This window comes from Aedes albopictus, chromosome 1, assembly GCF_035046485.1.
Source record: "Aedes albopictus strain Foshan chromosome 1, AalbF5, whole genome shotgun sequence".
Classification (NCBI taxonomy): Eukaryota; Metazoa; Arthropoda; class Insecta; order Diptera; family Culicidae; genus Aedes; species Aedes albopictus.
Genome location: NC_085136.1, coordinates 31,548,102 through 31,555,939, shown reverse-complemented (window position 1 = coordinate 31,555,939; position 7,838 = coordinate 31,548,102). Strand labels below are relative to the sequence as shown.

Sequence of the window (7,838 nt, the reverse complement as noted above, 5' to 3'; positions counted from 1 at the left end):
TGATGCGATCGTTATCATGAAGTCGAAATGATGAATACCGAAAATCATTCACTTTTTGTGCATTCTTGTTACTCTAATATCAAGATATGCCAATGAATGTATTGTTTTCAATCATGAATTCTGTTTATTGGAACGTAAATGGTTTGAATTAAGGTTTAAATCGTGTTGAATAAAATTTATCGCGACTTGTAACATGATCTGATAACGTGTGATCCCATGATAAAGGGCTGTTTGCAGTTCAGAAGGAATTTCTCAGCCTATCATGATGCATGGGGAATTCCTTGCCTGAATCGCTCCAGAAACCACTTTTTCTTCGATCGTAGTACGCAGTTGCGAAGAAATGACAATTCAAATTGCAGTCTCTTAAGAAAGTTTCTGGCAGGAATCGCTCAAGAAGTTTCGTGAGCGATTCCTTTCGAACACGAAACTGGGCTTAAAGCGTGCATCGAAAGCTTTGATTGCTTGTGATCCCATGATACAAGCACGGGGCGAGGGTGTCGGCATCATGCTACTGCAAGAGCAAAGGCAATCTTGGATTGTTCGTATCCTGTATCATTTGTCACTAGAAGTGATTTTCTTCCATCCTTGTGCGATCGACCCCTGGGGCCCTGTTCGATTTTATGCTACGGATGGCTGTTTCTATCTCCTGCACTGATGGAGCTTCGGTGTTGACATGGGTAATACGTCGAACCCTTGGCGGATCATGCTGAGGTGTTGATGGCGTGGCCGACACTTGAAAAAGGTTTCCAAAGTGCTCGAACCAGCGTTTCAGCTGGTCAGCCGGGTCGGTCAGTAACTGTCCAGACGTGTCTTTCACGGGCATCGTAGCATTCATCTTGGTCCCACTGTTATACTTCTTTATTGAAGGAAACTTAAGAACTAGAGAAAATTCTGACAATGCTAGATATTTATAACCCGAGTTTGTTTACCCGTTGTTAAGGGTTACTATAGGTTGCTACCCAACATCAAATGTAATTAAAATTAATTCAATGATTGCTTTGATACTCTCCAATATTTCTCCCTTCTTATTTCCAGAACAGGTACGGCTCGAATCTTGAAGGCATACGGATCGTCCTCTGAGGCTGACCCGAAGGAGGCTCTGGAACGGAACCGGATGGTTGCTGGTCATCTTCATCCTGCGGCGAGTTGGATTGACTTGCTTCTACATCGGAATCAGCTTGCTCGGAATGAGCCGAAACTACTTCATCTTCTTCAGATTCCTCATCGGGTGCCGGGTTGGCAGCTGCTGGCAATTCTTCAAGTACTACTTCGGATTGAACTCGGTCGAACTTGACGAATTGGTGGTCCAGTCATTGGTGGTCTTGTGGATTGCAGACCAAACATGTCCACAAGAATTCCTAGCGGTGCCGAATCTTCTTCAATGGAAGCCTCTTCACTGGAACGGAATTGGAGTTGGTTGGAGTGACTTTTGGATGAGCTTCTTCCGTCCGTGCTAGTCGTCCAAGAGCACATTATGATTGACACGTCCGATGACTTAGATGATTACGCCGGAAGCCCACTACCACTTCGTGTTGCTCGTGTAAACCTTGGCGTAGACCTCGTCACCTATCTTGAGTTCACGTGGAACCGCACCATGTTTGCGATTGAGCTGCTCGTCCTGGCGATGATTGGGGACCACGGGCTTCGGTTGATCGTAGTGCAGGAGAACCAGAATTGTCTTGATGTTCCGACCAAGCATCTGCTGCGAAGATGTCCTTCCGTTTAGGACACGACTGGGGGTAATCCTGTATGCCTGGAGGAAAGTCTGGAGCGTTTTGGAGATGCTCTCCTCCTGGTTGATTTTGCGTAACGACCTCTTGAAGGTGTCCACAAACCTTTCCGCCTGGCCATTGGACTGCGGGTGGTACGGCGAGATACGGAAATGCTGAACGCCGTTCTTCCTGCAGAAAGTAGCAACTGGCTCCGACGTGAATTGGGAGCCGTTGTCGGAAACGATAACGTTTGGAATACCAAAACGTGCGAACAGTTCATTCAGGAACTCGGTGACTGCTGATGTCGTCGGATTCCTCACGATGCAGATTTCTGGCCACTTGGAGAAAGCGTTCACAACTACCAGGAAGTGTAGACCGTTGAGCGGTCCAGCGAAGTCAATGTGGATTCGCTCCCAGGGAGATTGTGCGAGTGGTCACGATTGTAGTGGAACCTTGGGCGGCGTCTTGGAGTGGATGAAGCAGCTTTCACACCTCTTGACATAGTCAGCAATATCGTCGTCTATCCTTGGCCAGTACACATGGCTACGTGCAACAGCCTTAATACGCTCCATTCCCGGATGTCCTCTGTGGAGTTACTTCAGAATTCGTTGGTAGAAGCTTTGCCGGAATCACCAGACGGTTGGACTTCATGATGCAGCCCTTCACCACCGAAAGGGCGTCTCAGTGGACGAAGAATGGCCGAACTGCTGTGCTGGTGATACTGTCCACGTTAGAGCGCCATCCACGCTGAATGTACAGGATCACTTGCTTAAGAAACGGGCACCGGGACGTAGCTTCTTGCACCGACTTGAATGTTACCGGTAGCAAGCTGATGGCTTCTTGAAGCTGTACCTCGACGTCATCTTCGAGTTGAATATGGAAGCGATGATGAAATCCTCGTCGGGTTTGACGTGGCTGTCGATCAGACGAGAGAGTACGCCGGCGTATCCAAATTTCGTTGTGCAGGCACACTCGATTTCAAAGTTGTAGCACAGAAGCGTCAGTGCCCATCGTTGGAGGCGGTTTGCCGTATGGTCCGGAATTTCCTTTTTGTCATCGAAAATCCGCATAAGTGGCTGGGTGGTCTGTCTGGAGGGTGAACTTTCGTCCGAGCAGCATGCGATGGAATTTTGTCACGGCGAACACCAACGCAAGACCTTCCTTTTCGATCTGTCCATAATTTGCCTCTGCGGGGGTGAGAGAGCGGGATGCGTGGGCGACAGCTTTGAGCGAGCCGTCGGGACATCTGTAGAAGGCACGCACCTATTCCATATTGCGACGCGTCGGCCGCAACGATGATTTCCAATGCCGGATCGTAGTGCGTGAGTAGCAGATCCGACTGTAGCACTTCCTTGAATCGCTCGAATGACTTGGCACTCGGGGGACCACGTGAACTTGGCATCCTTCTTTAGAAGCGCTTCGAGTGGCCACCCACTAAGGCGACGTGAAACATCGTAGAGGAGCCGGATGTCGCCTGTGTTAGCAGCTTTCTCGCCTTCGTCTGCTAGGGAGTCCGTCCACGCTCTTTTGTCCCGTCTACATGAGCGTTACACTTTCTTCTCGAGAGCCGAATAGCGCTGACGGGCTACGGCGTTGGCTCCTCGTGTTTGCGCTCGCTCAATCGCGGCTTTGGCATTCCTTCGCTCCTTTATCTTCCTCCAGGTATCATCTGTGATCCACTGTATTCTCCGGGTGCGTAGCTCATCCGAATTATCCTCGCCGGTGGTGATGAAAGCGTTCTTGATGACGCTCCATTGATCTTCTACACTTCCACCTGCTGGAATATCCTCAGCACGGTTCTCTAGCTCCTCGACGAAGGACCTTTTCAACGCAGCGTCTTCCAGTAGGCGTGTGTTGAACCGGCTCCCGATGGTTCAAAACAATCGTTTCCGTTCCACAGCGGTGTAGTATCTAGAGTAAGCAAATAGACCATTCCCGTCTGACCTAACCCCCCTTTTTCGTATTTTTTTTCGAAAGACAATTGTTTTTGATGATTATTGCCGCTTTCAGATTTTTTTTATATGCAAACCTGATTCCCATACAAATTTTCAAAAACAGAGAAACTCACCACATTTTGAAATAAGAATCATCATGCGAAGTAGTTTTTGGTAGCCCTAGACATGGTGAACTTTTTATTCACCTCAACCCTATTTCAAACTGCTTGTAAACATTATGAACTGTCAAAGTACAGCCAAAAAAGGAAAAAAAAACTCCCAGGATCTGGTGATTTGCGATTTCTGTTTGAATTTAAAAAGAAACCGGAGAATTTTCGTCAGAGCGGGTGAATAATATGAAAAAAACAACTGCAGATCATTCCGGAGTGCCAGCACGCTGCGTCAGGAAACAGCCTCAGTGCGAATTACGGAGCAAAAGTGATTTTATGCGGCAAGCTAGGCGGCAAGTACGACGTCCGGATGTTTCAATGAAATTCCATAGAGCGGGTTGCTACTTCAAGTTCGTGCTGTTGCTGTTTGCGATGGAAAATCCAGCTTCATTTCATTCGGCAGGGCTTGCTGAACGTACCGAAACTTTTTTTAGTCGGATACAGCGGATCTGGTGCAGATTTATACGGTGGGAACCAGAGGTATCCAATGGGGAGGTGGAATCGTCCTGTGAGCAGTGCGATTTACAAGAGCGGGCAAAGTATGAAGGGAATCCCCTACAGGCGTGGCTTTGCGGACAGTGTGGTATTCTTGGTAGAATGAAATCGGTTCGTGAAAGTGTTCTCGTGCAAGGGAATGCTCTGAATTGCACGATCGCCTCCCAGCAGATGCCGAAGAAGATTACCAGTGCCTGTTTAGACGCTGCAGAAGACAAAGATGAAGATGGGAGTGCAGGTAAGGAGAAAGATTTATTTTTATTGAATATGTCTCCGTTCCACTTCATATTTAAAACGAAAATGTCAATGTAAAACACAAAAACTCAATATAGGTATTTGTTTATTTTTTTTTTTTCAGGTGTTGATCACCAATCCCGAGAAGCTGGAGGGTATCCTCTAGCGTAAACTTAACATCACCAAGGAAAAGAATATCCTGACTACTGGTGTGAATGTCGTCCTGTGCAGTGGAGAGATTGACGATCTCTGCCCTCAATGTTTCGTCGAGGCAGGAGCCATGGCCGTCTGACGGGGGAAAAAGTTGGACTTGAAGCGTATTACTAAGGCCACCGGTGCAGAGTTTCTGACCTCGAATACTAACATGGATGGGGAAGAGAGCATCGAAGCAAGCTATGTCGTGTCGGCAAAGCACCCGAAGTTGTGCTGGAGTTCATCTGTAACGATGAGCTGATCATGATTCGTGGCCCTACAATCGTTTTGCGAGATCCCAACGTTTTCTACTGCGACTAAATGGAACGTTCGATTCACGATGCACTGTGTGTGACGAATCGAGTCGAAGGAAAGAAAGTCGTAGCCAGCGGTTGCGTCGAGGCAGCACTATCCACCTATTTGGAGCACTTTGTCACCTCACTGAGTTCTCGGAAGCAGCTGGTGATCGCCGAATTTGTGGAGTCCCTTTTTGGTTATTTCAAAAATGTTGACCGTGAATGCCGCCAAGGATGCCATTGATGCTGGTAACCTAGCTCCGAGCCTATCACAATTCATGTTAGACCAAGGTCGATCACGCGCACGCCCACCTGAGATGGTGCGGTCTGGATACTCTCGAGGGAGTGGTCAAGGACAACAAGAAGGCTGGAGGGCTAAAACTGGCCATGTCGAAAGTCATATCCCTCAAATTTGCAACGGAAGCCGCATCCTGCGTATCGATGACATGTTCAAGCTGAACAAAGAGGAAGAGCAAGAGCTACGCTGCCGTGTGCAGCATAGTTGTCCCATGTTAATAGGGATTCCCAAAGAACATGGGACAACTATGCCACACACGGCAGTACGGAGGTGCGTGTGTCGCTAGAGGGTTGAACGGCTAGGAACATCGTCTTTTTAGTGTACTCAACCCAATTTTTATAATTAGATTGGCGCTGAATACCCACGCCTTTACAGCTGTTTCTATAGGGGCCTTAAATCAAAATATTTGACGTGAAGCTATGACAATGACAGAGGCAATTTTTATAATACATATTTAAAATGCATTTCTGATGGCTGAGTGTAGAATTAGTATCTAAGTTAAAATACACAAAAATAAAAACTAAAAAAAAAGTTTCTGATGGCTGAGAGTTTCTTTGAGACCGAGTTTGAGACTTTCAGAGCTTACAAAAATTATTAAAATATTCGGGAGCGGGACATTTGGCATAAAATCATTTGGTATACGGTCGTTTGGCATAAGGTCACTTGGCATAAAGACATTTGGCATAATGGACATTTGGCATAACCGAAATGCACCCTTCTTTATTATGCCAAGTGTCCATTATGCCAAATGACCGTTATGCCAAGTGACCTTATGCCAAACGGTCTTATGCCAAATGACACAGACCCAAAATATTCCATGTTAAGCTGACTGAAAAAAAAAATGTTATAATAGACGAATTGAACGCCAAACTCGTCTTCGGGGTTGGATTGGAAGCACTCTCTCAGAATTCAATGAAAGTTAGTGAGTATGAAGACTTCGTATTTTCAAGCAACTTTGCATGCTTGGTTTCTTTTTCAAAATTTGCGTAGACTAACATTATAAAAGGGTTTACCTCTTTGAAGCCGGATTTTTTCCAAGCGTTATTATGGAGTTTTTCTACGTTTTTCTGTAGTTTTGGTAGTCAATAGTATAAAAACGGTAGAATATTATGCAGAATATTTTTTTCTGGATATTCTAGGTCATCCAAACTGTTCTTGAGTTTTGATTCTAAAGTCTGCGGGTGTAACGGTAACTTTTTTTTTATTATACAAAGCTACGATTTGTAACCTATCATATCCAGAAATTCTTCTGAAAGGTTAATACACAATATCAGATCAGTCGAATATTCTATAGGTCATCCAAAATGTTCTTGCGATTAGATCCTAAAGTCTACGGGTGCAACGGTAACCTCTTTCATTATGCAAAGCTACGATTTGCAATCTATCATGTCCAGTAAGTCTTCTGAAAGTTCAATAGACAGTATCAGATCAGTCGGGATGTCCTAGGTCATCCAAACTGTTCTTGAGTTTAGGTCTTAAAGTCTGCGGGTGTAACGGCAACTTCTTTCATTAAACAAACTCAAGTAACATTTTGATGATCAATTAGTCTTGTAAAGGTTTTGACAACCGTCATAAAATCCTATACCGTCTACCCTCGTTGGTTTGACCGCATCTAATCTGAACACTTTTTAATTTGACCCCCGCTAATCTGCATATCGTTCAAACTAAAAATGGTTCAGACGTCATTCTGCCCATGGAACGGGGTGAAACGGAACGCAGTATCAAAACAAAACAGCAAAAAGGGTTACCATCAGTGTGTTTTTAGATGCCCACAGGGTTACTAGAAGTTCAAATTAAAAATTAACCCCGTTGGTTTGCATGAGGTGTCGTTCAAACCAACGGGGGTAGACGGTATCTTTTATTTTGAGTTTATGATAGTTTTAAGAATCTCTTCTTGTCTATTTAACTAAAAAATGTTACTAGGGAAAGCTACGATTTGTAATCTATCATGTCCAATAAGTCTTCTGAAAGGTTAATAGACAATATCAGAACAATCGGGATATCCTAGGTCATCCAAAATGGTCTTGAGTAGGATGCAACGGTAACCTCTTTAAAAGCTACGATTTGTAATCTGGTATGTCCAGTAAGTATTCTGAAAGTGAAATAGACAATATCAGATCATTCGGGATATCCTAGGTCATCCAAAATTTCTTGAGTTTAGATCCTAAAGTCTACGTGTGTAACGGTAACTTCTTTCATTAAAAGCTACGATTTGTAATCTCTCATGTCCAGTTACGCTTCTGAAAATAACGGTGGTTGTTTTCATCAATTAAGCTTCATAACGTAAGGAAGCCCATATTATCCCAAAAATATAAAAACAACGCTCATTGTTCCTTTAACTACTTTGGTAAGTACAGTGGATTATGTAACACTTCCTAACATAGTGGCAAAAGCTATTCACCCTCATTCTTGTTTTCGATCGAATCCACTTTCGAACGAAAATCGTTCGCATTCCCGTTTGCGCCAGCAAAATCAAATGGCCTACTGATTCAATCGAACCAAAAACG

At 44.8% G+C, this 7,838-nt stretch overlaps 1 pseudogene; it reads left to right on the top strand.

Annotated features, from left to right (window-relative positions):
* The first annotated feature begins 3,641 nt into the window (after positions 1–3,641).
* LOC134292265 (T-complex protein 1 subunit alpha-like) lies at positions 3,642–6,894 on the top strand (annotated as a pseudogene).
* Positions 6,895–7,838: the final 944 nt, after the last annotated feature.